The sequence below is a fragment of the Cupressus sempervirens genome, chromosome 10 (genome assembly GCF_028749045.1).
Source record: "Cupressus sempervirens isolate cs-2001-9-10 chromosome 10, ASM2874904v1, whole genome shotgun sequence".
Taxonomy (NCBI): Eukaryota; Viridiplantae; Streptophyta; class Pinopsida; order Cupressales; family Cupressaceae; genus Cupressus; species Cupressus sempervirens.
The window spans coordinates 793,484,014-793,508,655 of record NC_143127.1 but is presented as its reverse complement, the minus strand read 5'-3'; the positions used below and the strand labels follow the sequence as shown (position 1 = coordinate 793,508,655).

The window sequence follows — 24,642 nt, the reverse complement described above, 5'->3', positions numbered from 1 at the left end:
AGATCTATATGCACAAGTTCTAGTGGTCTATGTGATAGATACTCTTTGGTTTTGAAAGAGATTCTTGTTTGTATTCCTTTTATACACTCTTCACAAACTTTTTTTGGTTTACTAATCGAAGGAAATTCTTTGACCTTTTTATTCTTACTAATTCTAGTAATATTATCAATGTTTAGATGTCCCAACTATTTATGCCATAACCAGTTTTCTTCAACTTGACTCATTAGACAAGTATTAATTAATGAAGATTCCTTAACTATACAATCAATCAAATTATAAATATTGTCTCATGTCCTTAGGCCACTAGCAATGGTTTCATTTTTCTCATTTCTGATTGAGCATCCTTGAGCATTGAAAGAGATTGAGTATCCACTATCACAAATTTGACTCACATTGAGAAGATTGTATTATAAACCTTTTACATAATATATGTCATGAATAGGTGTTTCTTGATTAAGTATTGCTATAGTATTCCATATTGGGTCAAAGATCTCATGATACAACCTATATCACATTCTCTTGGCTTATTGGTTAATTCAAAGTTGCCATTTTATGAACCACATCCTTGACTCTTACACAAAAATCTCTCACATTCTCTATTTCCTTCATCTGCAATGTCTTGTATTCTCTTTTCAAGGTTTGTAGCTTCACAACCTTAATCTAATTATTGTAATGGTAAACATCTTTGAGAGTATTCCAAGCCTCCTTTTTTATCTAAGCATAAAAAATTCTAGGAAACAAGGTCTTTTCAAGAGTCATCTTAATGTGAAATAGAGCCAATGCATTCTTCTTCTCTACTTCCTATTTAATCCCCTTGCATTTTCTTGGAGACTATTCCAATTTGCATGCTCTTCATATCCGGATTCAACGATCGATTGATTTTCTTTTTCCAATCAAACAAGTCTTCATCTTGATTGACAAATATTGGTAATGAGCTCCATCAAGTTTAGGGATTGGTAAATTGTTTGTCATGTTTCTTCCTTCCTCACATCTTCAACTCTCATAGCAAATGTAGAAACTTGTAGAATTTCAAATAATAACAACAAATAGAGAAATCCAATAACAAAAAATTAACAAAAAAATGTTTTTCATAATAGAGAAAACTCTATTTTTAGAGTAGAAAAAATACTCTATTTTAGCTGAGAAAAAAATAATTTTATTGTATTACATAGCTTAGAACATTTTATCCAAAATATAGTGAAGCAAAAATAGCCTACGGTGGAATGAAGTTGTTAACTATTTGAAACAACATTTTAGACAATATATAGAGTGCTCTTCAATTGCATGCACTACAGTGGATTTAAAAGGATTGTTTTATTAAACTTTGAAGACTCCAATAGTTATGCACAATGTATTTGTAAAAACTATGCATAATTATTCCAATCCTAAACTAATGGAAACTAAATATGACATTGACACTAAAACAAAATGACATGCAAGGTGGAATCAAATGGTGGATCTAGAGTTTAAATTTCATGCAAACTCCTCCATGATTGTATGAGCAATGTCAATCTTCACGATTTTCCAAGAAATATAAACAAAAGTCTACACCATATTCCCTACAAAGAGAGTAACTAAGAAGATAATAATTTAATATGGAATAAGAAAAAGGTAAGACTTTACTATCCAATCTCCACTTGAATAATTGGACCCTTATTAAAATTAAATTTACATTTATTATAAAGTTGTATACCCAAAAATATAGAAATGGGAAGATATGACGCTTGCAAATTCACACTAGTTGATAATTTGAGCAAAACTGTGCTATGTCAATGTCTTACAATAGACTAATAGTGATTCTCTTAGTGCATGTTTAGTTGTAGGCATAGGAATGTATATTGGGAGTAGGAATGGCTATTCCAATAATTACTAATTTTTTGAATGGGAATATGTATTCCTATTCCCTATTCCAATTGACAAAGCAAAAGGAAAGTAGAAAATGTATTCCAAATTTTCTATTCTTAATCTAGCAACCAAATGGGCTCTTATCTCATACAAAAGGAAACTAGATGTATCTTATACGAATGGATGGTATTTCTCTTAGAAATCATCAAAACCAAGTAATGATTGGTAGAATGAAAAGTTGATTCTTACTCATAATGTATAGTATTATCTAATGACATCACAATAATATAGAGATAATAGAGAAAGAAACTAACAATATTATATAAAAGAAAATATCATTATTTAGTTTTAGTAGAGGATTCGGTATCTAATAGATACTATATTATTTTGTAATCAAAATAAGAAAAAAATTGGAAACATATGCTTTATACAACTGCAAATGAATTTAAAATAAAAATAAAAATCAACTCATAAAATCACAAGAATATTACAAAAAATAAAAGATCACAAAATATGATGTGAGTGCTAATAAAAAAACAATACATAATTAAATTTAAAAATAGCAATTTAAAATAGTTATAAAAATCCACTAACATGAGAGATTTGTTTCATGAATAAAATTGACAACCACAAATAAGTTGCTATAAATTACAACATCATCTACAAAACTACTTTTACAACTTGATCAATAATTACAAAAATCTTTGCACAATTGATGGACCCATATTTTATGGGTAATGTGAACAAAGAGGATTTGAACTATTAATTGCTTCTCAATCTCTCCGAGATTAACATTACTCAAAATTGAATTAAAACTTTGATATCTAGTATGTGTGGTAGGTACATTTCTATTTTCCCAGTTTGTCTAGAATGTCAAAAGACAAGGGCTCCTAAGATGTTTGGAGGCAAAACATCAATACAGACCTACAATACTAAACATTATGAGAGTCAAATTTCTTTTCATTTGCAAAAACTTTTGGCTCAAGATTTCACACATATATTTATCATTGTCTTCTTCATTTGCACTTGGAAATTAGCATCTTTACCAAAAAAGATGGACTACCATTTTAAAATTACTAGATTTATCTATTTTTAAAAAGTATTTAACATCCTCATATGTGTTTCTGAATTTTTTTAAATTAAAACCAATAAAATGTATTTTGCATGCAAGGGAATATGTGAAGTTTCTTGTTTTCCTACATTTTTTTCTTAATGATGTATTATGCCACTATAAGTTTATGCCTCTTATTGTATTTTCCATAGGCAATATACTATTGCATTCAGTTTCACTCAAATTGAAATAGTTTTCACCAATCACAAACTATTATTTTTTCTAAATGACATATTTCTATAGTTTTTATATTTTTTTGTACAATTTATATATTACAAAAAATATTTATCTCAAACATGATCAACTAAATTTGTTTAGTGTTATAGGACCCTTTTTTTTGGATCTATTTCCATATAACATTTTTTAGGCAAGATTTTTGGAATGCACATTACAAAAAAAAATATTAATAGCACATTTTAAAGTATGTAACTTCTAAATTTAAATGTTAAAACTAAAGCGTAAGATTCAACAAATATTGATTTTTATTTTTAATGTATTTTTAGTTCATTTTCTTATTTCTCTTTAATCTTAAATTGAGATAATAAAATATTTAATTTACAAACAACAAATGTTGTAAACATCAAATGTAAATAATATTTAATTCATAAAAAATAAACAAAGTTCAAATCTAAATATTCAATCCTTGAAATAGAATAATTTTATTTTCTAATCATTGTATATTTTACAATTCTATTAATACATTATATTTTAAATCAATTCAAATGTATACATTATAATCAACTATTATTATAACTATTCTACTTAATTACCTAATTAAAAATATAACCTACCACAAATGCATATCACTATGTGACACTTGTTATGATTACAAAATAATATTACTTTCACAAAAGTAATAATTGCAACTGTATAAGAGAATGAGAAAACTATATTAATGAGAATCAGCATAATATAGGGCAACGATATATAATCTTATTAAATGGAAGTACGAATCTTAGTATAAATTAAAATAATTCAATAATCTTTCAGACTTTATAAACTTTATGTAACAAGCTTGCGATTTTAATTCTGTTAGCTGTTTACTTTTGAAAATGTCAACTGTGACAGGTCTTGTAATTTAACTATGGCCTTACTACCATACATTGCGATGCAAGTGGGCTATTTCCACAAATAAATATCAGTCTCAATTTACTGGGCTATTTCCACAAATAAATATCAGTCTCAATTTACTAACTTATTTGAATGGCAAGATAGAAACAGAAGACAAAATTAAATTTGCATTTGCCAAACCCTGAAATCAATTAAAATTTCTTTCAACAAACATTAAACAACATTCGTTAGGCTTGAAAGAGGGAAGTTGAGACAGACAGAACCGAAACACGCATTTATGGTTTGCAAACTAGGTCGAGATAAGACGCAATTGTATGCAGTAAGATTTGAAAAGCTAAGCCTAAAATGTATAGTCTAAGGATAAATGATCAACAAGCCGGAAGATCTTTTGGAGGAGGAAGAAGAGATTTAGATCTGCCACCGTTTCCATTTAAAACCACCCATGCCATCTTCAATCCCCAGCTCGTATGCAGCTCAAGATGACAATGCATAAACCACACTCCTGCGATAACACACACAGAGTTGGATATGTTTATAAGTCATTGAATTAGTTAGATGAGCGAAGCTACCGTTGAATAGATGAATAACAATACCTGGATTATCGGCAAGGAATCTGAGAGCCACCCAACCTCCGCTGGGAACTCCAACCGTGTTTCTCTCTGGAGGATCGACCAGATTAAAGTTGGATGGGTCGGTGCTGGCATTGTAGTTTCCCGTACCCTGACCCACTATGAAGAAGTTGAAGCCGTGCAGATGCAGAGGATGGCTCTCGAAGGTCACAATGCTGGTGTCCTGCAACACAAGCTGTACACTGGTGTTGAAAGGAAGCACTTCCACTCTCGTGTCGTTCAGGGTCCGCGTGTTGTTAGGAGGCGTGCCCGTGTAGTTGAAAGGAAATGGCGGGTTGTCAGGGAAAGTGGTGTTATAGACTCCGTTAGACTGACCATAGTAGTGTGCTTGAAGAAGGGCTGTGGTGGGCAGAATGAAGGATATGTTGTTAATAGTGGCTGCAAATTTGGTGTTATTAGGACCTTGGCATGTCTGTCCTTGGGGACATGGATTTAGTCCAAACCCACTGTGAATAGGAACTGTCTATCCACCTTCAGAGGAACAGCTGCTGCGGGGAATTTTGGATTGCCCAAACTTCTCATCTTTTGGCTGAAATTAGCAGCAAAGGAGGTATCATTGGGGGCTGGAAGCGTTGGTTTCATCATGGGAAGAGAAGAGGTATTAGCATTGGAAAGATACTCCAAAACTCCAGCGCTGGTCGAGTTATCAAAAGCTGCACTACCCGTAGCGAAAGGGCGGGCAAACATGAGGAACGTGGCATTCTGTGGCTGAGACATAGCTGTCAAGAGGACGTTGGTAGTCTGACCAGGAGTGATCAGAACAACATCGGTTTGGAAAGGCTTCACATACACAGCGTCAGCTTCTACCACAGTCAATGTGTGGTTGGCGATTCCAAAAAACAAGTCATCATTGAGCGCAGCATTAACTAGACGGAGCAGGTATGTTTTCCCAGGGACCACTTTGAGCTTGAATGTATCTGCATTACACGATATCAATTGGTTAGATTTAACAGAAGCAATAGCAAGCAGTTTTGTAGCGTTTCAACGGTTTTTATATTCCATACTCACCATTGGCAGAGCAGTTATATAAAAGTCCAGGAAGTCCATTGATGGTATATGCATCTGATACATTAGCTTGCCCCCCATTTTGCATTGCTTGATTTATAACTGTCTCCGTGTCTGCATTCCACCACTCTCCTGAAATTTCCAACACAACATGACATCAAATTTTAGAGTTGTGCGTAATGGGAAGAACACATTTATCAGAGGTAGTGAATAGCATACCAAAAACAATGGGCACTTCCTGGTGTGGGCGAGGGAATGGGTATGAGATATTCTTTTTGGGGTAGATGATGATGGGCCCATGCAAGCTGGCTCGTAACCATGAGATGTGGGCATGCCACCACAGTGTTCCTCTCTGCCTTTTGACTAGAAATCTGTACCCATAAGTTTGTCCAGTTTGAATTGGGCACTGAGTGACATAAGCAGGACCATCCGCCCACCCAGATCTAAGCTGCCGAATTCCGTGCCTGAGCAACTCATTATTAAAAAATCATTAGCTGCACTAATTAATGGAATACATGTGAGTTTGAAGTAATGGTCTATATATATATGAAGAAAGGAGTACCAATGTATGCTAACGTTGTTCTGAACATTATTTGTCACTTTGACAACCACGCGATCTCCTTCTCGAGCAACTATTGCAGGGCCTGGATATTGACCGTTCACAGTCAAGAGAGCCTTCGTTGTGCAAAGGCGGGTCACATTCTTCATTTGGATCTGTACATGTTTACAACAAAGGAAGAATTAAAACAATCTGACCACGAATGAAGCTTTCCATAACAACACATCCCCCACGCTATAAATTAATCTAATGCTATTCTAAACAATGTAACATTAGACTCTTTCAATAAAAACATATAACCCACGCTGAAACTGTAGTGGCGTGTAGTCACAGGGTGTTTCCCTAAAACAAATTGAACAGTACAACATAATGCCAAAACTGGCAACAGCAGGCGGCCATAAAAAGTCTTCATTGCCGCAACCATGCAATAGTTCCTCTTCCAGAGTCTGATCTCAACTTGAAACAGGCTAAATAATAATAAGTATTTGCGAAATTGTTTCCTACCTGAGATTTGAAAATCTGTTTGTATATATAGATACAGGAATTGGATCAGCCATGAGGTCTATTTGCTTTTGTTGTGGAAGTTGGTGTGCAATACTGACAGCTTAACACAATTATAAATCTATATGAATTTATTGTTGGCAACTGTATTAACCTATTTCATTTTCTTCACTTCTCGTAATATTTTTTTGTTCTGGAGATAAGGTGGGGCTTTCTATCTGGAGTGGCAGCAAAGGTAAGCATGCACCCGTTGAACACGCCATGTTTTCCATTATCGTTCAAATCCATCTGAAGGAAGTCTATGCTGGTATACCAACCACTACTCACATCTTTGTTACTGGAGATTTTCCAGTTAGAGGATTCCCATCCATTGAATCCAGATTGGTCGAAATAAAGTCCTAAAGATTTAGTCGAAGCCTCCAATGTGTCTTAAAGACAACATTGTTTACCCTTGTCGGACTATAGACTGTGTTTCGCAGCAAATTAAGCCAAAATGGTATGTTTGTCCAAAAGCCCGCAGAAATGTAAACGATAGTTAAAACATTTGCATTGGGGTGAAATACATAAAACTAAGCTTCCCAACATTTTTAATTGTTTTTTCCTTTTTATGTATTGTAGCTTTTGAATAGCAATCTTCTACGATAATTGTATAACTACTTTTAATAATAATTCTCTAATTATAATTTTCATTGAGTACTGCTCCATAAGTTGCAAAATCTCTTATAAGTGGGCCACTTCAAGATCCATCTTTCTGCATGTACTTATATCTGTAATGTATCACATTATTCCCAATACGTTCTTTAGCATAAAGAATACAAATATCAATACTAGAATGTGTAAATATAGCTGCATTCATGTCCTTAAAAATTATATATAAGATTTCCAATCTAGAAGTCTGCCAAAGCTTGACGAAATGAGAAAAAAAATCTAGGGGAATCACATAAAATGACTTTATTCCTTGAAGCGAAAAAAATAGTTGAAAGAGACTAAAAAATCATGAATCCACACCCAATATTGATGAGACCTTCTAGAGAGAGAAAATATATGGAGGAAAATTTAGGCTGATCCCCAAAAAAGATTGTGAGGGTTAGGTACTTCCAAATCATGGAGCAAGCCATGGAAAATAGTACACAAGGCTAAATGAAATAATTCAAAGTTTGTGATAGCACACAAAATAGTACATAACCTATTACTCTATGATAAATGTGATAACCAAGGGTGCTGAATCTAGGTCAAAATCTAGACCATATGCAAATGGGTTGAGAGCAATCGATAATGTATACAAAGGTATATTTGAAAACTATAATCTGTTGATACTATCAACAATATTTCAAATACTAATCTTAATGAGATAAATACCAATTTTTTTGTAGTAATTCAATATGCAGAGCTAAAATCATTAGATCATTTAAGTATGAAGAACTTGGAGATTAAGGAGGAATAATGTAACATGTAATCATCCCAAGTGTGTAAACTCATTTTTGAGCTAGAGAAAAGATCTTGTCAGGTCTAAATACTTCACTAATGAAAGTGGAGAGCATGAACACCCACAAGATGAGCTAGAGAAATACTTTAAACTTGTATTAACATACACCACAATAGGTTATGTTAATTAAAGGATGACCCATAATGGAATCCAATGCCATCTCAAAATATCTATTGGTTGGCCTCTTCCCAGGTAGACAAGCTACTTTTAGAAATAAAAGAGCAATAGATTTAAACTACGTCTCACAAGTAAAGAACATTATAAAAAACAATGGCCCATCGATCTTATGCCATCAACAGGAAAACTAGATAAAATACAATATTAAAGGAGAATTTACTAAGCTCATTGATAGAAATGGTTCTTATTGTCCATTTCATACACAAGGAAATACCTTGCTTCTAGATAGAAATGATTCCCAATCCTTCAAGCTTCTAGGAAGAAACTAATATCCCCAAGATAATTTATGAAATCTGTGTTATTATATGTATCAGCCAAAATGGATGTTATGCAAGTTTTTGTCTAGGTTTTTGCATGATGATTTTAATGGTACCAAACACAAAGAGTAACATACATGAGTAGCTACAAGATATTTGTAACAAATTTAAAATTTCTATGCCAAAAAAGAGGCTATGTAAATCCAATATGCAATATTTTTTGTAATATTAGTGAGGATGACATTTCAGAGCCTAGCTTTTGAACCATGAAAAGGAAAAGGGATGCCCAAAACATGAAAAACTTTCATATGCTAAATTAACCTTAAATCAATTTATAGAATTGAATATGAAATTACTAAAATATATTCTTTATATTAGAGGGTTTATGTGTCACTCGCCAACTAATTTGAAGGCCAAACATAAGGTTTTCAAGTGACAAAGTTTGTTCGAGATATTTTATTGATTGTTCAAGTAAAATGATGAAATATTAGTCTGCAAAATGTCCATTTATAAGTTTGAAAGATGAGTCTAGAAGAGATATTCCACTAAACCAATCCTCTTAAGTAGGAGAGGCAATAAAAATAACCAAATCATTTAAAAAAAAGAACATAGACATATGAGACCAAAGAGAAATATTTCCTAATAGATTAAAACAAACCAAATGTTAGATTTTATCATTCATTAATGGTGATACAATAAGATCCATCTACAAACAACATTTTAATAGATTGGAAGGACAAAGAGCAAAAACCTAATGGTTTAAGCATATCTATAATAAAAGGGCAATAATTTGGTCATAAGCTCTAGAAAAATTATTCATGTGGAAATGGTGTTGTGTTTCAAAAATTGAGCTTATTACATGCCCTCACAAAAAAACTATAATATTATCTAGGATGAATCTAGATTGGATAAAAAAAAAATTATTCTAGATGCAAAATCTTAGAAAGAATGTGAACAAATTTGAGTGAAATAGGTTTGGCAAAAATATTATAGGATATATTAAGCAAGGTAATGTGAAATTAATTGTAGGTACCTTTAGATTCTACAATGCTTTAGGTGTGAACATAATATTATAATTGATAATTATCTACCCTATTGAACTACTATAATATTATTCAATATATATACAATATGTACAAATTGAAAACTATACATGTTCAAAGTCCTTTATAGAAATAATAGGGAAAACCATTACATCATGGTAATTAATCATCTACCATGAAAATAGTTTCTTATCAAGGGTTAATAATTTATCATATAAGGGTTTTTGTAAATCATACAACTGAGAATTCATAGATACAAGGAATTCTTCCAAGGCATTTTGATTACATTTTAAAGGTTTTTGTGTAATAAATACCTTCTTAGGATGATTAAAATAGGCTTATGGATATTGTAAGAAAGTGGAATAATGTTCTATTTGGTTAGGGATAATTTTAGAAAGTAGAATAAGGTTTCCTTTCCAGTAACATCTTTTTAATTACCAAAAATACCATAGAAACCTAACTTGCAAAGGTTTAATGATTACAAGAAATAAAATTTGATGTTATCCCTAGCTTAAAAGAAAAGTACCGCAGAGACTAGTGGGTCTCTTCTTCCATCTAGAAAGAGACCTTTTGGAAATAGAAATCTCATGTCTAGTGTCTAAAAGAGGGAGAAAAAAATACTAAGTTTTTCCTCCAAACTACTCTAAAACATAGAAGAAAAAAATTGTATTAGATCTATGATGTGTTCTAATAGAGTGGAGGTCAAAGAGGAGGAAGATATAAATAATGAAGTTCTCAAATTGTTTACTCATAATGGTCCTAGGGTTCAAGGTTTGCATGACCCCACTAACCTCCTAGGATGTATACCCCAGTCCTTGTCTGAAGAAGAAAATACTTTGTTGACTTATAGAGTTACTAGAGAAGAAGTTAAAGATGCATCTTTCTCCTTTCAAGCTTTCAAGTCCACTAGGCTAGATGGGTTTCCACCTACCTTCTTTCATGAGTATTGTGGTGTTCTTAGGGAAGATTTTTTCAAGGCACTTTGTAACTTGTTTAGAATGGGGAATATGATAAAGTTAAAAATTAGATGTATATTAGCCTCATACCTAAAAATAGAGATCCTTCTTCTATTAGTAATTTCAGACTAATAAACTTGTGCAACACCACTTATACAATTATAGCCTAAGTCATGATGAGTATAATGAAGCCACTTCTGGATTAAATGGTTTCAAAAAAATAGAAAGGTTTTGTGGGGGGCGTAAGTATTATAGATTTTGTTATCACTACCCATGAGTTGATGCTTTTTGTGAAGTATAACAATAAGGTATCGATGGTGTTCAAATTGGGTATATTAAAGGCTTTCCATAGAGTTAAATGTTCCTTCTTGGATAAAGTCCTTACTAGATTTGGTTTTAGAGAAAAACTCCATAAAATGATTATGATATTTGTGACCACTACCAAATATATTTCCCTAGTTAATAGTAATTATATGGGGTTCTTCTCTACTAGAAAAGGCTGAGGAAAGTACACCCCCATCTCCTTACCTCTTTATTTTGTTTTTTAAAGTCCTTGATGAGAACTTAACTAGACTTTGCAATACAAATATAATCTCAGGTGGTAAAGAAATTTCTACTATTCCTAACTCTACTCATCATCAATTTGTGGATGGCATCTTGATCTTTGGGGAAAATTTGATATCCAAAGCCTATGCATGGAAATCATTGCTCAATGGCTATGTGGGAGTATTTGAACTTCCATAAAAGTAAGTAATTCTTTTTTTATTTTTGTCAATATTGAATTTCATTTGAGAATTTCAACACATCTTGGATGTAGTATTGCTACATTACTTGATATTCACCTTAGTCTTCCTTTACCCCCAATTAAACTAAGCTAGATATACAACAATAACATTATTAAGAAATTCCAAAGAAAGTTAGTTGGGTGGAAAGGTAAGATCCTCAGTGTGGGAGCCAAACATCTTTTTCTTAAAGCTTGCCTTCAAAGTATTATGGTTTACTTTATGACCTCCTCTCTAATTCCAGCCACAATGGCTAAATCCCTTGATGAATTTAAAAAAATCTTCCTTTTTTCAAGAATTGACCATAAGATGAAAATGTGCCTTTTTAACTAGAATCAAGTCTATAAACCTATAAAGTATGGAGGATTAGGTATTAGAATTTTCAAAAATATGAACAAAGCCTTACATGTTAAGCTAGTCTAGACAGTGTTAGAAGGTTCTAGAGAGTAGAATATGATTATTTGGGCTAAGTATCTGGCTAATGAGTTTTCATGCCTTATCCCATTGGTAGATAATACTAATGGTACATCTCTATGGAAAAACTTAATGAAATTCAAAGGTATTATTAAAAATAAAGGGAAGAAAATTAATGGGAATTGTAGAAGCACCCTTTTATGAAACAACCTTTGGGCTTCTGATGTTCCTCTTCAAGAGTTGATTGTCAATCAAGAAATTAAGAATTAGTCAATGAAAACCATGGGTTTCAAATTAGAAGATCTCATTGTGTAGAGAAATGGAGAGGTTGAATGGATTGGTATGGAAACACTTTGCATAAGACAAAGAGAAGTAAGGAGAATAACTCACATTAGAAAACAAGAAGTTTACACTCTATTAGGAAGGCTTCCTAACCTTTCCTTTTTTAGCATAATGAAGGATGAAAAGTGTGTAAGGGAAAAAAATAGTGCAATGATATCATCTCCACTGAAATCTCCTTATGATATGATGGAACCTAAGGGTGAGGATTCTAACTTGTAGAAAGAGGTATGGATCTCTAACCCTCCTACTATAATTAATTGTTTGTAGTAGGCAGTTTCTCATGACAAAATTCTTATTTTATATAACCTAAGTAAAAGAGGGTTCAATTTTGCTAACATATGCGCATTATGTGAGAATAATGTTGAGACTATCAACCATTTGTTTACCCATTGTTCCTTTCCTAGAGACCTCTATAGTCATGTGTTGTAGGAAACTAGAATTAAGTAGTGATGACAAGCTTGACAAAAATTCTCATAAGACAATGGAGAAAACTAGCTAAACTTCATCATTTTCTTAATAATTGCTTCTTATTCCCCACACTATAGCTTGGTCTAGATGGAAAGAAACAAGCTATATATTTTTTAGAGAAGAGAAAAAGGAAGCTATGCCTTTATTCTATATTTTTAAGAGAATCATAAGGGACAAGATAAAAAAAATGCCAAGTTCCCTAAAGAGTTGTCTTTTTTTGGGTTATTGAACCTCGTGGTTAAAATAACTAAAATGTCATACAAAGTCTTATTAATCTAAACTAGATTAATATATTGAAAAGAAATCAAAGCAAATTGAAGCCTCCAGAGAAAGATTATATTAAATATAATGTTGATGGCTACTCCTAAGGTTATCCAGGCCTAGCAGAGATAGGAGGTATTATAAGAAAGAACATCGATATTATTATATTGGGGTTTTCCTATAAATTAGGTGTTAACTCTAATAACTACATAAAGGGTTTCGTTATCTCATATGGGGCACAAATACTTCATGAATATGAATTATAAAGTATAGGGTTAGAAGGAGATTGAAAACCAATAATTGGTATTCTTCTTAACAAAGTGAGATGCCCGTGGTGAATTCAAAGTCTAATGGATGACTGCAAGTAGTGAATCCAATCCTTCAATAATGTAAAAGTTAATCATATCTTATGAAAATGAAACAAAACTCTAGCTTTCTTGGCAAATTAAGGTCTTAATTTCAAAAATTTGAAACATGTCTTAGATTCTAAATATCTTGAGGAGTTAAAAACCATAGTTATCAATGATTAAAGATAAATTTAAATCTAAAATGATATCTAATGAAAAAGAGGATTCTTTTTCCATTATAAGATATATTAAGGAGAAAAAAAGTATAGTTGTCCTTGGTGTTGCTTTTAATTTCTATAGAAAGTGGAAAAATATCAAAAGCATAAAGAAAGAGCGAAGATAAAAAGTTGGTGAGAATTATTATTTACTAAATACCAACACTCTAAAGTGTGCAAGCCCAATTATAGCAAAGATATCTATTGTATTTTAACCCTCAAACTTTATGGGCACACTATTAAAAGATGACAGAAGATGACATAAATTATTGATAATACTTCCAAAGCCAAGGAAATCATGGTGAATCATCATAAGTACAACTACCATTTATGGAATAGGGATTATGGTGTTACATTTTATAATGTCTCTTGTCATTTCAATAGCCTAAAAGATATTATTTTTAAAATCAAGGTTTTCTCGAGATATGATGTAGCACTAGTGTGTGAAAAGTACTTTCCTTCTTATTCAAATTTTAAAAGTTATTATTTATATCAACTCTTATTTTTCTATTTAGGCTTCTTCTATTCTTATTCTTGATGGTTTGGTTTCTCTAAAAGTTCATAGGAGGGGCTTTAAAATGTAGAAAGATAGTGTGAGTGAAGAAATTGTCAAGTTTAATATTGAAGATTTCAAGGCTTTTGAAAGGGTGTATATAATAGGGGGCCCTTAGAAGTGGGTTGAACCTAGTATCTTTAATGATCTACTATAGAATGAAGAAATATGGAACTACCTTGTTAGGGAAAGGTTGAACAACTACATTTTGGTGATGAAAGCCAATTATTCTATGCTCTCTACTATGTTTTCCAATTCTCGGTATAGAGATGAGATTACCATCGAAAGTGTCAAGTTTTTGGTGACACCTGAGTTTATTGGTGAGGTGATTGGTCTGGTTTGCAAAGGAGAAAAGGTGGAAAGGAAAGGAATGGGATATTACAACAAATTAGGTACAAGCTTTTTTAAGGTATCGAATAGCTAGTCAAGATGAAGTCAAGTAATAGGTATGAGTTTACTTCTCTCCCTCATCCCTTTTCATTTGTTTATCTGTGGGTAATATGTTATTTTACTCTAGAAGGGAGGTATACCACTTATTATGGTTAACATTTCCCCCTCCTCAATATGTTAAGGCATAGTGAAAATATTGATATCCCTTGCTTTCATTTTTATTTGATGAATAATAGTACTAAAAATGAGCATAATTTACATATTGACTAGGGTTTAATTTTTGTTCTTTACCATTATGTGTTGTCCCACCATCCCGGGTTTGGTAGGTATCTCACTAGTAAAGAGTTATCTTCAGACTGTAAATCCCTAAAAAATTAGTTATCATTAAGGACATTGAAACTGATATTAATCTTCTTGCCCCTCTAGACGAGTTTGGTGTTTCTAGAAATCCTAAGAGAATTTTTTTAGAATCCAAGAGTAAAACAAAAACTCTTCAAGAATCCCTTCTACTAGAAATTTTGGCTAAACATGAAATTTTGTTTAAGTCTGGCCTTGATAGAATCCCTAAGAAAAGTAAAGTATTAAGAGATGTCATTAAAGTGAGCAACCAAGACTCAAAGGATTATTAAGGGAATGTTAGAGACAAAAGGATGAAGGTTCAAACCCATCATATTGAGTCTAACTCTATAGAAAGAAGGTTGGAGAGGCTTAAGAGTAAAAATGGTAAGAACGAAAAAGAAGAGAGTAAAGAGGAGATGTAAAAAGAAATGAGGAGAATACCTATGACATAGAATTTGAATAAATTAATGAGAAAGGTAAAATTAGTGTTATAGATGAGGATTATGAGGCCAAGAAAGATAGTGACGATTCTAAGGTGGTAAAATAGGAGTCTTAGGAAGCCCATGTTGAGGTTTATTTTAGGGCCTAATATCGAAGCCCCCAATGCTGATATTACTACTAAAACTCAAACTAAAGCCTAAGAGACTATCACTACTAAAGATGAAAATATGGTTCAAAGAATTAAAAAGGACCTAGAATAGCAGATTAATTCCATTATAGGTATTGAAATGGGGGTGGCCATATTTACTATTTGAAGGATCCATAAAGGGATGATGTGGAAGGTTGTCTTTGCCATAGTCACGGGTCAAGACAAACTCAAAAAAGATGGCATGCAAAAGAAAAATGTTTGGGTGGAAATGAAAAGTATAGAGGATATACACAACTAGAATGGAAATCTTAGGTACTTGGTGAAGGACTTGGAGAACATAAAGCATGCCTAGTCATGTTGGCCTTGGTTTTTTTTTTTTTTTTTTTTGTATCATGTTTTTCCTCCTTGGGTCAAGATGTTGTCATCTGTTCCTACTTGTAATTTTAGGATGAAGTTTAAATGATATTATGTTTATACTAGATCACTTTTTTATTTTTTACTTTAAGAATAAGTTAGTGTATTTATTAACAAGGTTTTGGCTGATAAGATGTAATTTACTATTAGTAGTACTTTCTCTAGTTTTTGATTAATTTTTTTTTGTTTGAATATATAGTCCAACAATATAACTAAGAGGACGAGTGAATCAATTATCCAACTATTATCATAATTATCAACCTTAAACAAAATTAACCATATGATAAATATAATCAAAAACCACAACAAGATGCTCATACACAATCACACTAGATATGTTGACTAGGGAAACTATTGATTAGAGGGAAAACCTTGATGGGGATGATACCCACAAGATGATGTAATAATATAAATATTCCTTGTTAGAGAACGGACCATGTTGGTAGTCTATAAAAATATTTAGTACATATCAGTCCCTATTAGGAGACTTTAAATCCTTGATAGGAGATTCCAACCCTATTAGGAGCTATGGAAGACATCTGGACCCACTACCCAAATAAATTCAAGGGAAAGACCAATGAACCCACTGTCCAAATAATCTCTGTATTAATCCTTGTAGAATAATAGAAATGAATTATAGTTCCTTCATCTTCTTTGTCTTGTCAAGCAGACTTCTTCTCCTTTTGACCTTGTAACTAGACCACAAAAATCACATCCAATAATTCCTTGGATCACTTACACACATTTAGTAAGCATTTTGCTCCTTTTCACACTTCATACTTCATAGAAAGATCACAAAGACACAATTACAAAAAAGGAAAACATCTTTCCTTTATACTATATCTTCAAAATAATTCCTTGAGTTAGCCTTGAGGCTTTCCCAATTGATTATAATAGGATAGTTAATTAATTATGATTAGAATATTATTTTTGGCTCATGGTCTATACAAAAATTCACACATGTGATACTAGGGTTTGCATATCTATTGACATCATCATTCCATTGTCCTTTGTCACTGACTCATTACCCATCTTCTTATTACATCTTAGATGAAAGATATAATACAAACATAAGAAATTATTTTCCAAACACTCTATCCCTAGAATGCTCTTAGTAAATCAAGTGCAACTTCCATACATATTCCAATTACATGCCATGCATTAAACCTCATCATTAGGATATTTTACTAAACATGTCCATGGCCATGCATCACCAGACAAGAAAAACCTTGTTCATAAAACTAAGATCTTTCTCTACTACTCTGCCAGTCTTCACAAACTTACTACTATGTCAACATCAATGAAAAACAAAGTCATGAATACAACATATCAATACTCGCCAATGCTTAGGATACTCTCGTAATGTAGTATCATCAACATTCATGCTAACAATCTCACCCTTTAGCATTAATGGAAATATAGATGTAAAGTATCTATGTTCCATGAATACCAAAACCATACTCTTCTATTGTTGTTTCACTCATCTTCTCAAATCCTCTTCATCAATAAAATATTAAATCCTTTGGAACACTACTCTATTCTTTTTCTTCTTTAGGATTGATAATATTTTTTCATGGTAATAACTCGTCATACACCAAGGTTTTTCATGTTGCATATCCCACATATAGAGATATTCCTCCTTCTTTACACGAATCTCTCTAAATCTCCCTAATAAATGCTCGAAGAAAAAATGCTTCACCGCTTATGCTCTTTTAGTCATCCATACATTCTACCCAATCCAAATTAGTATATGAACATAGAGTGAAATTACTTGATCTATCATACCAAATTCTATAGTTATATGTTCCTATCAAATATCTAAATATCCTCTTTACTGCTGCATAATGATACTCCTTAGGATCAACTTGAAATCTAGCTACAACCCCAACTACATTTTCTATATCTAGTCTGGGGTGACTCAGATATTATAAACCTTTAGTCATGGATCTCTACTTCTTATGCTCAACTATAGGTGTCTAACCTTTACTAGATAACTTGTGACTAGTTATCATGGGTGTACCAACAAGCTTACAACTTTCCAATCCAAATATCTTTGACAAGTCTTTCAAGTACTTAACTTGTGAGATGAAAATACCATCATTGTTCTACACAATCTTCATTCCTAGAAAAAACTTTATTTCTCCTATCATGCTCATTTCAAACTCATTGATGGTCTCAATGGAGGAGGAGCAATAAGGAACAATGGATTCTAACTGGGCTAAGGCTCAATCCCTAGCCTGTGTTTGTTTCTTTTCCTTTTTTTTTGATTTTCTTCCCTATTCTTTGTGGATTGATAGTTGCTGGAAAAAGTTAGTGTTGGTTCCATATTTTGTAGATAATTTTGGATTGGGGTTTTATTGTTTACATGGTAGGACCTGAGATTTCTTCTGTGTTGGTAAGGCCATATGGTTCTTTTCCAATTGTGCATGCAATGAGATTTGAATCATTTTATTTAGGGGAGAGCTCCAAGATGAAAAAAGTCAATGGTTTTTTCTGCATAGCCATGATCACCCTATTCTAGTTATTCCTCTAGTAGCAGTAATGGAGGACATTGAATATTGGACCAAGCATGCTTTGATATGAAAATTTCTTGAAATCCAAAATTCCTTATCTACTCTTAAGGCATGGATATGTTGCTCATGATAGGTGGAACAAGATATGGAGATCATTCTAGCTAGGAATAGCTTTTTTCTTGTTGTATTCTCATGGATGTTTGATGATGATCACGTTTTTGAAGGAGGGTCTTATTTGTACAACCATGTGGGGTTATTTGTGAAACCCTAGCATTCAAGATTTATTTTACTAAGGATCTCCCTTTAATAGTGCTAGTTTGGGTTCACTTGTCTTGTCTTCCCTTAAAATTTTGGTGAGAAGACATCCTTTGTCAAATTTTTGCTTCACTAGGAAAGCCAACTATGATTGTGCATCAATCCCTCAATAAAAAGGTTATTTATTTTGCTTGAATTTTTTTTGAAATTAATTTGAATAATGATTACCAAGTTCTTTGGAAATTTTTCTTGGAACTTCTTCCTAGGTGCAACAATTAGATTATGAATATGTTCCTTTTTTATGCCAAATATGTCATGAGTATGGTCATTTATAGCATTAGGGTCCTTACAACTTGAGTTCCAAAGGAGTGAATGGTACTACAACTAGAAATGATGGTGATCTAGTGGATGTTGTAGGGAAAGGATAAGCTCAGATGGATAATACAACCAACAAAAAGAATCAACCAGATGTTATAGGAAAGGGAAAGGCTCAAATGTAGGATAAGGATGGATTTACCCCTACTCACCCATGAGCTAAGGGGTGTGGTCAAAATAGGCCTTTAAAAGATAGACTATCTAATTCAGGTTTTAATCACTTTGAGGTGTTGGATGGTATGGTTCTAGTGGAGGGTATTCCTCCTAGTATCTCTTCTGACCTAGTTTTCCTGGATGAGAGACTTTCACTTGATGATGCATTTGGGGCATCCTAGGTTGTGGTACATTAGAAATATGAGGTCCTTGTAGCTCATATGTTACATGCTCTAGTGACACCAGTGGTGTCAGAGGATAATGACAATGTTCTGGCAGGCTTGGTTAAGGATGTGCTAGTATCTTGTAAGAGTAAGGGGTGTCCCCTCCCCTTGGGGTTTATGCATAGACACTTTAAGCAGGTTTCCTTTACTACTCTAAGGAGTGGGCACAAATCAGGCCAAGAGAAGATTGAACTCATGGGAGATATATTGATAGAGTCTAGGTTAGTGAAACCATTGGGTGCTTATTTTCCCCATTCTACTCAATGATGATTATTCTCTCATGAAAAATTAGGGGGTTGAATAGCTTCAAGGTGATTCAAAATTTGGTGGCTGATCATTCTCCTAATGTTTTCTATATCCAAGAGACTAAGCTCTCTATGGAGTCTATGGTCTGATATGCCTCAAGTATTTGGCATTGTGGGCAATGCCAGTGTGTTGGGCCTATGGGTAGTGCTATTGGTTTGGCTATCTCTTGGGATCCAAAAAGAATTTCTCCCCTTAGCTAGGTGTCTTCTCTCTTAGCTCTCCCTATGGTGGCTTCTGCTTTGGACTTATGAGAGGTAATCATGATTACAAATGTGTATGTGCCTATTTATTTTTTGGGAAAGGAGGATCTTTGGAGGCATATTCAGTATATTACAAATTGTCACCCTTTTCATCCTTGGGTGTTAGCAGAAGACTTCAATTTAGTTTTAAGTCTAGAAGAGAGGCAAGGTGATTTGGCTAGAGTGGGGCCTTCTTATTCTCTTCTTCAAAAATAGATAGCACTTTTGCACCTCTCTAATGTTAAGCCTTCTAATGATCTCAATACTTCGAATAATCAAAGAACTGGAGCTGATGCTATCTCAGAACATCTGGATAGATTTCTTGTTTCTTTTTCTTGGTTAGTGGCACCGTTACTCTCTCTTTCAAAATTTTGGACTGGAGGGGTTCTGATCATTGGCCAATTAATTTTTTTTGCTAACGGGGCTTTTATTCTAAAGCATCTACCTTTTATGTTCCAATTGATGTGGTTTCATGACTCCTCTCTTCGTGATCTTGTTTTTTGTTGGTGGAGAGATGGCACTCCTACATATGGTACTGCTATGTTTTCATTTTATAAAAGGCCCCAATATGTTAATAGATAGCTCAAGATGTGGAATAGACAATGTTTTGGGAACCTTCACTCTATGAAGAGGCTTTCCCAAAAAGATCTTGATGTCATCACCAAGTAGATTAGAGATCGAGGTTTCCCAAAGGATCTTGGAAGGGCTAAATCCCTTACGTCTAAAGCTCTAAAACAATGGGAACTTTGAGAGGAATTTTTTTGGAAGCAAAAGGCTAGAGTTTATTGACTCTACGAAGGTGATAGGAACATTTCTTTTTTCCATAAAACTATTTAATCTCCCCAAAATTAGAGCAATATCTCTTTATTGGTTAATTCTCAAGGTATCCAACTGACTTCCTTGCTAGCTTTGTTCTAGGAGGCTACTTGGTACTTTTCTACCCTCTTCTCTGAGGACTCTTCTCCTACTAATAATGAAGAAAGTATTTTTTGTCTTGTATTCCTTCCCTTATTACCCAAGAAATGAATGATTATCTCATGTGACCAATCTCTTTGGAAGAGCTAGAGGAGGTTATCTTGGCATGCCTAAGGGAAAGGCTCCTGGTCCAAATGGCTTTCCAATTCAGTTCTTTTAGGAATTTTGGGATATTGTTAATCATGATTTTTTGGAGGTGGTTAAGGAATCCTATTCTAACAAGCAAATGCTTCAAGCATTGAATTCTACTTTCCTAACTCTTATTCCAAAAAGAGAGGGGGCTAATCAATTGGATTTTTTAGACCAATTTCCTTATGTGATGTGGTTTACAAAGTGATTACTAAGTGGCTCCCCACTATTATCTTAGAGGAAGAAGGTGGTTTTGTTGTTGGAAGACAAATTTTGGATGGGATTGTTATTGCTACTCAGGTTGCTCATTCTATAGATAGTTCAAGAGAGTGATCAATGTTTGTTAAGCTTGATATGGCTAAGCCCTATGATAGAGTTAAATGGCATTTCCTAAGGAATATTCTTCTTACCTTTGGCTTTAGCTTTAACTATGTGATTTTGGCTATGAGTGTGTTACTTTTGCCTCTTTTTTAGTTCTTCTTAATGGTCAACCTTCCCAATTGTTTGATGCCCCTAGAGGTCTCTACCAGGTTGATCTTCTCTCCCCCAATATTTTCTATATCATGGCTAAGGGCTTGGGTAAATTCATTAAGTATCATTTGTCCCAAAATTCTATTTAGGGGTGGAAATTGGGTAATGGCTTACCTACTCTTTCTCACCTTCAATTTTTTGATGATTCTACTCTTATGGGCTTTGTTAGGATCAAGGAAGCTGAAGCCTTTTGACATACTCTAGATATTTATTTGGTAGTTTTAGGCTAAAAAGTTAATGAACACAAATCTTCCATTTAATTTTTTAACACTCCTAATCCTATTCAAGAAAAGATTATTGATATCCTACAATTTTAGATTGATTTCCTTCCTTTTACTTATCTTGGCATCCCTATTATTGTTTCTAGGAAGCCACGACTCTTCTGGAAAAATTTGATTACAAAGCTTTAGGATAAGTTAAATCATTGGACATGTAGATGGATTTCTACTACTACTCAGGTTACTCTTCTTCAATATGGTATTCAAGCTCTTCCTACATATATAAGCATGGTTCAAGCTACTCCTATTTACTTAAGGAGTTTGATGCTCTTTCTCAGAAATTCCTTTTAAGTGGTAATTTTTGTTTCACTAAATGGAGTTTGATTAGCTAGGAGACTATTTATAGGCCAAAAAAGTAGGGTCTTGGTCTTGGATCAACTCTTTTGAGTAGTCAAGCATTAGCTACTAAGCTTTATTGGTGATGGTGCTTTGGAAAAAATCAACTTTAGGTTCGTATTATCACCCATAAATATTTTTGTGGTGTCAATTCTTGCTCTATTTTTGCACTTTCTCTTGAAGGTGGTGGCTCTAGAGTCTAGCATACTCTAAAGACTGGTGTTGTATTAGTCAAGAGAAGTATGTTGTAGATATGTAAGGGAAGCTCCGAGGCTTTGTTTTGGTATAATTCTTGGGATGGATTCTCATCCATAATATCCATGTACCCTAATTTTTAGACTCTTTTTTATTCTTTTCATGCTACTGGATGGAATAAAGTAGCTCATTAGAAGACTACTTATCAAATGGGACTTGTTCTTGGTTACAGATGGAAACAATCTTATGATTGGCCTACTAGAGGCACAGAGGTGGATCAGTAGGAGCCTTCTTAGATTTTGGCCTCTAGGGAGTGTTCATCTTTGCAAGGTTCAGATGTTTTGGCTTTGGGAGGTACCTTATCTGGTAAATATCATGTCTTTGCTGGGTATCGAGAGATAACTAGACAATTATTCGGGGATGTTGAGAGACCTTGGTAGAAGAAAGTTTGGAATAAATTTATTGGAATTCTTTTAGATTAAATGAGAGGAGTGATGAATTAGTTAATCAAGGTCCAGATGTCTAAATAAAACTTTTTCACAATTCAGTGAACCCATATAACATTCTTAACCATGCATGCATTCATTGTGTGTAAACCAAAATTGATATGTTACTATTTAATTAATATGCAAAAATGTAAAGCATGAAGCATAACACATCCATTAGTAAACTTGACAGAATGATTTAACATAGAAATCCAATTTTGAAAAAACCATCTTTAACATGCTACTCCTTTCTCAATCTTCTGAAGTGATGCCCTATTAAAGGCCAACCCTATTAAAGGTTATAACACATTATTAAATGTGACTTGGTGAAGGGATTTCAATCACCTTATTAAAAGTGAGCCTTGTTAGAGGACTTTACATCATTCACTTTGAATGCTACCCTATTAAAGGAATTTCCAATAACTGTTAAGTTGACCTTTCTCTAGAGGATTTACCCTAATTTGATATAATTGTTATAGAGTAATCATAGAGTTTGATCTGATACAACTTACAACCTTATAGATTATAGATCACTATTTAGTCCTCAACTTTTCTTGGTTTCTAATCTTTGTAGTTCTGACAACTTGTTCACCCTTCAAGCATTCATCCTTCTCTAGCCTTCTTGCTTAGCTTTCCATTGCAGACTTCTCTTCTTGGGTCACTTGATGAAGTAGACCATCTTCCTTCACCTTATCAAAATTTTACCTCAAAAGACTCTCTAACCTCTCACCTGTGCTTCATATCAGGCATCCCTAGCTACAGGGAATTAGAACTCTTTTTGTTGCTCAATATCCATCTCAAAAATTATGGATTTTGATGTATTAGGTAGGATACAATGTATCTATCCTATATCTTGTATTCTCTAAAAAGTTATCCTTGAATCCATTTGAATTTTCCTCCAAAATGGTTTACATAAGATTTTGTGCCTCCATCTCATCAATCTTATCTTCCTCGTGATTTACAAGTTCCAAGAAAACAAACTTGTCAACTTTTATTTGGAAAATCTTTGATCTTTTTCATAATGCGTCAGCTCAGCATTATCAATTTACTGATGCTTGGCACATACTATATTACTTGGCATCTACTGTAAAATTACTTAGCATCAACTAGATTTTACTAGTGTTCAGTAAATACTGAAAATTACTTGGTATCTACCAACTTGCTTGTCACCTATTAGTTTGTTCGGCATCCACTAGAAATTGCTTTCACTCGACACCAACTAACTTTTTGCTTGGCTTGCACTAACTTTACTTGACACCTTCTATCAACTTAGTCAAGCTTAACAAATGAACTTTGTCTAACCTTTTTCATCTGAACTTTCTGTAGGCATTCATTCTGAAAAAAATGATTGAAAACACTCTTTACATCAATTTTCCAACTCAAATGATATTTTCTGTCATATATCAACAATCTCTCTCTTTAGCATTAACGGAAAACCAAACTAATCAACCAGTCAATCAAATGATAAACTAACTAGGTTAAAATAGTAAGGTAGTACCAAAAAAAAGCTTTTGAATAACACTTCTCCCTCTATTAGTAACTCTTTCTTAGGTTACAAAAATTTACTTTTTTTATTCTCTTTTGTCATTGATCAACAGAATATTAGAATATCTCCCTCTTTTGTTTTTCTACTTTCTCCCTTTTTCTTTCTTTAAGTATTCTAATTTTATAATGATGTATTCTCACTTCATTGTTCGTATTTTGTACTATATTTTCATGCAATGTACTTTCTCGCTCTGACTTGGTTTTCTACTTTGATCATCTCCCTCTTTGATCAATATACACTTGATCAGTTTACTTCACATTCTCCCTCTTTGAAAACAATGCCAAAGACATGTACTTCAACACTTGGCATCTTTATATATGAAGATATAAACTTTTGTAGGATCTTCAA

General features: G+C 33.2%; 1 pseudogene across 1 annotated transcript; it reads right to left on the bottom strand.

The window, feature by feature from the left end:
* Window positions 1-4,197: 4,197 nt before the first annotated feature.
* Window positions 4,198-6,681, bottom strand: LOC149536304 (laccase-17-like; annotated as a pseudogene). Its single transcript, XR_016358180.1, has 6 exons — window positions 6,525-6,681; window positions 6,224-6,375; window positions 5,881-6,125; window positions 5,665-5,793; window positions 4,621-5,573; window positions 4,198-4,529 (listed from the first exon to the last, which is right to left on the bottom strand). The product of XR_016358180.1 is annotated as a laccase-17-like (transcript).
* Between the last annotated feature and the right edge of the window lie 17,961 nt (window positions 6,682-24,642).